This window comes from Triticum urartu, chromosome 6A (genome assembly GCF_056163025.1).
Source record: "Triticum urartu cultivar PI428250 chromosome 6A, HENAU_Tu73, whole genome shotgun sequence".
In the NCBI taxonomy this organism is placed as follows: Eukaryota; Viridiplantae; Streptophyta; class Magnoliopsida; order Poales; family Poaceae; genus Triticum; species Triticum urartu.
In genome coordinates, this window is record NC_141878.1 from 317,503,247 (window position 1) to 317,512,845 (window position 9,599).

Below are 9,599 nucleotides of genomic sequence, written 5' to 3' on the forward strand. Positions count from 1 at the left end.
AGCTCCCCCTCACCCTCTCCCCCTCTCCCCCTCTCCCCCTCTTGACTGGTTACCTGTGATTTTTTTTTGCTTCTCCAGCCATGTTTGTGTCTAGAACTCTAGATCATGGAGGAATCGCCCTCTCCAGCAGTGTAATTCTTTTGTGTGTTTTAAGTGGTATTTACAGTGTACTTTTAGTGTAATTACTGTGCATTTTCAGTGAAATTTACACTGTAATTGTTAGTGGAATTTACACTGTAAATGTTAGTGGGTTTACAGTGTACTTCTAGTGGATTTTTGCTCTGTATTTGCAAGTGGCATTTTTACACTGTAATTATTAGTGTAATTTTGGGCCTTTGTATAGTTGATTCACAGCAGCAGCAACTGTAATTGATCCAAAAACCAGGTCAATTGATGTCAAATTGATTAACTAAATCATCCAGAAACAAGAATGATAAGTCCATATGCTACTGTTGATCCCAAGACCGGAATGACAAGTCTAGGTGTTCCTCAATTGAGGAATTTGATTAACTAAATCATCCAAAAACCAGAATGATAAGGCCACATGCTACTGTTGATCCCAAGTTTGATGCATAACAATTGTTGTATGAGTTCTCCAAATGAACAGGAGTACTCCTCTATTTTGATATGAAATCACCATGATAGGTCCACATGCTACTGTTGTCAACATGATAAATAGTTTCAGTTAGTTACCTCTAAAACTATTCCTAATTAACTGAAGAAGAGAAGAGAGGAGGAGTAGTTTATTTCATAGAGTAAACATTAGCACTATTTGACAATAAAAGGTTTTAGCTAATTTGAATTAACTGAAAGCAGCAGTACATCATTTTTATTGACAGTAAAATGTTCAAAGAAACAGAAATATCAGTACAATAGCTAGATTACACTATCAGTACACTACCAGTAAAATGTTAATTTAGTTTCAGTAAACAAATATTTCTAAGCATGACATGGCCTTTGTGAGGTCCTCTGTCGATCCCCTCCCTTTCCCCTTCGGTTCGTCGGGAGTACAGCTTAAGTGATGCTTGGATGTGTAATCTGCTCTAGTGAGCTCCTGTTTGTGATGTGTAATCTTCTCTAGTGACCACTCCATCTGGTGGTGGTCAGCTACTTGTCCAAAGATCCAAGGAGTAGGCTGTCATCACTTAATCCACTATAGCGACCCGCGGTGTGTAATCTGCTCGATGTTGTTGCTGCTGCTGCTTAAGTGATGCCGGTGCTTGTTCTTGTAGTTGCACTCTAGTGATGCTGCTCTAGCTCTAACTTCTAAGTCCACTGAATTTTGTCAACTTGTGATGCTGCTGCTACTGTAGATCTTGTGAACTTGTGATCTTCTGAACTTGTGAATTTTGCTTAGAAACATCAAGGTTGCTGATACTGTAACCCAGATCACACAGATCAATTTTTTTTCAATTTATGCAACTGTAAGAGTACCAACCAGATTACACAAATCATTTTTGATCTGCAAGGTTGTTGTTGCTGTGATGGAGTAACTCTGTAAGATGGAGTACATGAGTACTGTAGTAGTAACTCTTTATTAATTATGGCATTGTGTGTCATAATTTAAAATTGCCATGTTTATTAGAAGTGTTAACCATCACTTCTGGGTTGTAACCTTAGCTATGTTTCAATGCTTAAAGACTATTAGCTGCATAGTAATTTCCCTGTCCTAATTGTTGTTTTTCCATGCATAGATGAACATTCTATAATTTCCAAGGATCAATTAGACCAGATTGGGCTCTCCTTTTTATTGTTGTTTTGACCTTTCTGTTGTGAAAAATAAAGCAGGATTTTAGACTAATGTGGGCCTATGGCTACACCAGCATGGTGTTTTGATTCAGAAGTGATGATTTGCTACAACCAGTGCATGCATGCCTTTTTTCTTCTTCATTTTTAGTAAAGTGCTCTGTTCTGGGTCATGGACTTTGTGCCATGGACCAGTGCATGCATGCTGCTGCTGCTGCTGCTGTACTACTTGTCAAGTGATGCTGCTGCTGCTATCTACGAGTTGCTGCTGCTAGTTGTGATTTTGTCAAGTGATGCTGCTGCTACTTGTGATCTTCTAAAATGACCCCTTTCTCCTAAAACGTTGATTAATTTCCGTTTCGGTTGAGAAATGGGGCACTCCAAGGTCAAGAAAATTAGCAAAGGTCATACCCAATTTTCTTGACCTAGAAGGTGCCCGATTCTCAACCGAAATAAAAATTAATTTGCTTTAGTGGTTGGATTAGTTTAGTATTTTTTTCACACACTCAGACACCCTTGCTTGCCATGTGTGTGAGAGAGATAGTGAGAGGAGACAAGAAGAAGGGGGTTAGGAAGATGTTGCCTGCTCATCAAAGCTAAACATCTCCCCCTTTTCACCCCTTTTCCTTTGTCTTTTGTGGGTTGCAAGGAAGCTACTGTCTTAGCTAGCTTAGCTTGTGCACAAATCCCAGTGTTACAATCTAGAAAATTAGCCTGCAAAGATGAGGTCCCATGCTGGCTGTACCACTGCATCATGCAACAGTGCCTTCAAGATCCAAGCCAATATCACAAACATCATAGGCAATTTGACCAAACTCACAACCTTGTATCTATGCAGCAACCAACTTTCTAGACACACCCCTCAAGAACTAGGTTACCCTGAGAACGTGGACTTGGACCTTAGCAACAACACACTAACAGGTTCTATCCCAAAACACCTAGGCAATATCACAAACATCTCTCAATTGTTCCTTGACAATAACCAACTTTTTGGCGACATTCCTCGAGAATTAGGTTATTTGGTCAACTTAGAGATCTTGTTCCTTGACAATAACCAACTTTTTGACCAAACTTTGTTCCTATTTATAGAGAAACATGGCCAACAACGATGAGACCGGGGGTTCGGGCGGCAAGAAATTCTGGAACCTGTCCCAGGAGATGGAGGAACAACCTCACTTGTATGAGGACGCCGCCTTCCCCACCGATCCTGAGACCACTGATGGTACCACCAAGGATGACCCCACTGATGCCACCACTGATGGTGCCGCCGAGGATGCCACCACTGATGATGGCAGAGCACGCACAGATGGCAGCCAACCGAAGAGGCAACGGAAGGACCGGCGCCCGACCATGCTCCCCACCCTCAAGGAGGAAGTTACTGAAGTGGACTCCAACAGGAATCCAACGGCGCCCGAACGAATAGTCAAGGGGTACTCGCTTCAGCTCGGGTGCATTCTCCGGAGCACCGTCTCGATCAACACCGAGAACCTCAGGCATCCTGACCGAGGGAATTTGCGCAACCTCCTCTTCACGAAGCTGCACGAACGATACAAGTTCCCCGCTGAATTTGAAAACACAAGCCTCAAAGGGAATAAAGTGAACAATGCTGCCCTCACGAAGATGAGCACGGCCCTGTCTACTTGGAAAAGCAATGTGAAGAGAATGATCGAGAAAGGTGAGAGTTATGAGAAGATCAAGGAGAAAAATCCTTAGATCACCGAAGATGACTACAACGACTTCAAGATCAATTGCTCGAGCACCGCAAGCTCCGAATCAAGTAAGTGGGGGAAAGAAATGTGGGAGCTGAACTTAGGGGAACACACACTCGGTCCCGGTGGTTACAGAGTGGCGGAGCCTATATGGGACAAGGAGGAGGCGGACCGTGCCGAGCAAGGCCTACCGCCCCTCTTCGATAAATACGGTGACAAGCAGACCAGGAACTTTGTCAGGGCCCGGTACAAGAAGGACCCGAAAACAAAGGAGCTTACCATGGATCCGAAGACCAGGGCGCTTGAGCTTGTTCTGGTAAGGAATACACCCCCGCGTAATTAGCTCCGTATGGTTGCATTCTAATTAATGAAGCCAAATTTCTAAATGGTTCACATTCCTTCCGCAGGCGACTGAAAGCAGTAGCGCGGGGTCGACTAAGATCAACCCTTGGGACACCACTCTAAATAGGGCGTTGAATGTAATGAAGAACAAGGATAAGCTTAGTAAGCCGACGTCAGCTGGTCGTGTGGCCGGCAAAGGCTTGTCGACAAAATGGTCGTCATGCTATAACACTGGTGGGCGAAAGGAGAAAAAGACCAGCTCGGAAAGCCAGGCGCGCGAGGTTCAAGAACTCAGGGCACAGGTGGCGCGGATTCCGGAGATTGTCCAAGAGCAAGTGCAACAACAACTCGGAGCGACGATCACCGCCATTGTGCCTACCTTGATCCAGGGGATTAGTGCGTGGATCGCGGGCGGCCAACAGGGGCCGCCCCCGATTCCTAGCTTCACGGCCAGCAACTCGCAGAACGCGATGGCGGGGCCATTGGTGTCTCCGGCGGAGGCGGCATTGGTGTCTCCAACGCCGACATGGGAGCTTAATGCACCCGGGTGTACGTCGGCCGGCACCTCTGCAGCAAGCGGCCCCTCCGTCAACTGCACACCTGCCGTGGGCGGTGCCTCGGCATTAGCCGAGTTCGACGCCATCATCATGGTAACTAATTAAGCCTCTCTCGGCCGAGGACTTCATCTCCTTGCCTTTGACTGGGCATCCCTGACGCCCTACATGTTTTCGCAGGGCGCCGCTGACGTTCCATGCACTCTCCTACACTTCGTGAACAACGAGTTGGTCGATGTCGCCAAAGGCAAAATCCTTCAACCGGGCAACCCCTTGTTCCACGGTACCCAGATGCCACACAACTTGTTTAGGGTTCAACTGGTTCGGGTGCTACCAGGCTGTGACGAGTTGTTACCTCCAATTCGACCCGTCGGGGCCGACGATGATGACGTGATGACCCTCAGCGCCTGCCTGAGCTGGCCCCTACTTTGGCCGAAGAGACAGATTCGTTTGGGGGCAGGGGACACCACCCCAAAGACAACACCGCTAGTCGTGCCGGCGCCAAGTCGGCCCCATGGCAAGACCGCCGCAACGGTGCCGGACATCCCTATGCCACTGGATCCAAACATGCATATGGCACAGGATCTGAACGACGACGACGACGATACATTTGCCAACGTCGATCAGTACTTTGCCGATCATGGGTACGGTGGCGACTTCATGGGGCCTCCTTCTCAAGAACCCAACCCAACAAAAGACGTGCGCGATCTAGCTGGTACCGCGGAGAAGCCAAGTTGCAATAGGCATCGTGTGCAGTTCAGCTCTCAGGAGACGCCTCTAGCTGCCGACTTCACCGAGCCTCAGATAGGCGAGGTGCGAAATATGATCAGCCCCAACACACTCAAGAAGGCGGTCTGTGAGCAGAACTCGGTCCCATTACAGGAGAAGAAGAAGGCACGCAAAAGAAAGACTAACAAGGGTGCGGGCCAGCCGGCACCGAGTACGATCCGTGCTCAGGACGGGCCACCTTCACCTGAGGATATCTCGAGGAGGGTGCATGTGGCGGGTAGGCCGATGCTACCGAGAAATATGCTCGATGTTGCAACCGGTGCTATGCGGAGTCTGCATGACAGTGTTCTTTCTTTGGAGAAGCGGCGTCTCGGAGAGAAGGATGTGGCATACCCGGTTTTCGCGGCCAAGGTGCCAGAGGGCAAGGGCTTTGTGGATAACTCCATCGGGGGTACGATCGTCCTGCGGTTTGATGACATCCATGCTATGTTGAACCTTCATCCGCTGCACTACACCTTCGTTCGGCTATTTTCGCTGAGTATGGAGATGCGGATCATTCGCGACAAGACCCCGGACATTGTGATAGTCAACCCCTTCTACATGCGTGCCAAGATCTTGGGCAGCACTGGGGACCGGCAAGTCGCGAGTTCTTACCTCGAAGGCATCATTCTGGCAAACCAAGATAAGGATAACTTCCTCGTGCCTTACTTTCCCGAGTAAGTCCTCCCCTCAACCGCCCCGTAACATATGAATTCTTAGATTTCGATCGTTTTTATTTTAACATTCCGTGTTTTTTGCAGTGACACATGTTGCACGCTCATCCTCCTAAGCCCCAAATATTCCATGGCCACGTATTTCGACCCGGACCGTCAGTCGAACGTAGACTACACAAACGTCAAGAAGGTTCTTGATGATGTTCTCCCCGGCTACGTCAAATCTGGAGGCACCTTCACCAGGCCTATTCGTAAGTACGGCAAGCACGTGTTCTCCCACAATACGACGTTCTGCTGCATCAAGCAGCCGCCTGGCGGTCAGAAGGGTGCCTACTACGCCATCCATCACATGCGGGCGATCGTACGGGACCATCATCAACTTCTACTACCGAGTAGACTCAAAGATTGGGCCGCGAGCGTGTCGGCAATCCAGGACGCGGACATCAGACAAGAATTCTTTCGCATCCAGTCGGAGTTTGCGGAAATCATCCATCAAGATGTCCTTCGTACCGCGGGGCAGTTCTACCTCAGAAATCAACCGTCCAACAGTGACATCGACACAATCCTACAAATGCAGGCTGACAACGCTCGTTCTTTCATGACTCCCACGATAGACGGCGGCTTCATCCACGCTCCGGTCCCTTGAGTCTCATGTTGTAATTAAACTTTAATGAACTTGTAGTATGTCTCTTTGGTTTCGAGAGTTGTTCAACTTAAGATGGAATCGATGCTATTAATGTCTTGCTTTTCTCTTCCGATCGTTCTATTGCATACTTATATATTGCTTATGTATTGTCTGTGAATTGGTACTAACGTTTCGTTTGGCTACTGCATAGCAATGCCGTGGTATGTCGTGTACAAGGGTAAGGTTCTCGGAGTCTACGACGACTGGGAGGAGTGTCGGAGACAGGTTCACTGATTCAGCGGTAACAGTTACAAAGGGTACGCCACTAGGGCCGAGGCCAAATCTAGATACGCCCGCTATCTAGCGGGAGAGGGGAGGGAGCGTTGGAGGAACCGGATGAAGACGAGTTTCATCATGATGATGCTCATCGTGATGACCGCAGCTCTCTTCTATGTGATGGTAGTTTAGATGATCGATATCGACTTGTAATGTGAAGACAAACTCGCGGTCTCGAGACTTGTAATATAATGTTCTATCTTTGTTCGGTCTTTTCAATTCGGAGACTAATATGATGACTTGTATTCAGAGACTAAAATGATGAATTGTATTCAGAGACTAATCTTCTATTGTATTCGATGAATCTGTTGTTGATGTGTGCTGTCTATATTTTGTCCAATTATACATTTTGTAACCTGTGCAAAAAATAGAAAATTAAAAAATAAAAAAACCTAATATTCATACTAATGGCGCATCACATCATAGTGCGCCATTAGTATGCCAAAGGATACTAATGGTGCATCATTAAAGAGTGCGCCATTAGTATGCCGAAGTTACTAATGGCGCATCTTGCTGTCGTGCGCCATTAGTATGCCAAAGCACCTGGGTATACATGGCCCCCTGGGAGGCATACTAATGGCGCACTGTTGTATATACTAATGGCGCATCTGGGGTGCGCCATTAGTATACCAGAAACTAATGGCGCACCTGTGGTGCGCCATTAGTAAAATATACTAATGGCGTGCTACTAATGGCGCACCACTAATGCGCCATTAATGGCCAAATTAGGTGCGCCATTAGTAGGCCTTTTCCTAGTAGTGTATATAGTCTAGAGGGGCGAAGAGCTACATGGGCCTCGACCCTATTCATTATGTGTAGACAGGTGTCGAACGTCCGGAGGCTTGCAAGGGTCCGGACGTCCATAGTCGTCTGGTCTTCTAACAATTTTGGCTTATGTGTGGTGCAGTCGGATTTTTGGCGCGGGTCGAACGTCCGGTCGACGGCCTGTAACACCCCGGATGTGATTTACCCAATATGTAATCCAACTCTTGCCGTTTCCGGCCTTAAGTTATTTTATTTTCTCGGGTTCGGGTTTTTGTCTCCGTGTGTTGTTGTCGTTGTCATGCATCTCATATCATGTCATCATGTGCATTGCATTTGCATACATGTTCATCTCATGCATCCGAGCTTTTTCCCCGTTGTCTGTTTTGCATTCCGGCGCTTCGTTCTCCTCTAGTGATCATTTCTACCTTTCTTTCGTGTGTGGGGATTAAACATTTCCGGATTGGACCGAGACTTGCCAAGCGGCCTTGGTTTACTACCGGTAGACCGCCTGTCAAGTTTCGTACCATTTGGACTTCGTTTGATACTCCAACGGTTAACCGAGGTACCGAAAAGGCCTCGTGTGTGTTGCAGCCCAACACCCCTCCAAGTTGGCCAAAAACCCACCAAAACCCTCTCCATCATCTAGAGCGTTTGATCACGATCGCGTGGCCGAAAACCGCACCTCATTTGGACACTCCTAGCTCCCTCTACCTCTATATAAAGAACCCCCCGAAAATCTTCTTCTCCTTCTCCCCCGAAACCCTAAAATCGCCCCTCCGCCGACGGACATGTGCGCCGCCTAATTCGGACACATCGCCGCCGCCGCCCGCAGCCAACCGGGGGCCGCCACATAGCGCGCCGCCACCCGCAGCCACGCCGGCCCGCGTGGCCCGCTGTGAGCCGCCGTGGCCCAGAGGAGCCGCCACCGTTCGCGCCCTTCTCCTTCCCCGACGCCGACGAGCCGCCGCTGCCGCCTCTCTGCCTCGGCCGCCGTCCGCCCCGCGCCGGCGTGCGCCTCCTCACCGCGCTGCCCTCGTCGCCGGCTGGTGCACCGGTGACCGGATTAGGTGCCGTGCCGCCCCTCTCCCTCGACGCCGTCCTCGTCGTCCACTCCGGCCGGCAAACTCCGGCGAACTCAAACCGGCCAACCTCGTAAAGCATGCCGTGATCCAGATCTGGCAGCTATAGTAAACCCTAATCGCGAGGTGGTGAATTTCTACTAAGTCCTCAAATTCTCAGATCCATATGCCCTTGTTCTTCGTGCTATAACTCCTCATCCGTAAATCCGTTTCGCGCATATAGCATATCAAAATGTTCGCCTCAGAGAGCACATCATTTCATCTCATTGCATCATTTTCATTTGAGTTCATCTTGATGCCCGAAATGCTGTTAGAAGAGTGCTATTTGAGATAATTGTCAGATCTGTTGCTCCAATTAGATATTTGTCATTTTTCCTTGATTATTGTGTGCATGATATGCCCATGAGCTCTACATATATTTTGTTAAGGGTTTTGCCATCTTTCCAGAGGTGCAACCCATGTATTTTTGTAATGTGTGTGGCGACTAGCACGAGCTTGCAAAGTGAGGCATTTGTTAATGCTGATTTCAGGGACTTAGCATTTCCACAAAGTCCTTGAGCTGGTTATCTCAGATGGCCATATGTTCATGTTGTTTCCTAGTGATCCGTGCCTCTTTTGAGGATGATTAGTAAGGATGTTTTGTTAATCTTGTAGTGCTCTATCCATCCATGTCTTTGTTTGCAATTATGGAGCACCCTATCTTGAGTCAATCGAGCTCTACTTTTGTCATTTCGTGAATCTGAGCAGATTGTCTACTTGATAGCGATTTTGCCGATGATGTTGTAGTTGATCCGTGCATGCTATGGTATTGTTCCTGACATGTCTAGCTTGTATTTTGTGTATTCTTGATGGGTGTATGCTTAGATTGTCATGACTTGCTCTATAATGAGTGCATCGAGCTCATAAACACGCCTACTTGATATCTGTTTTCAGCATGCTCCAGTTTTCACTAAGTCTGAAAACTGATTATGTTTTTGCCATGTTCACATGCTTGCAATTGT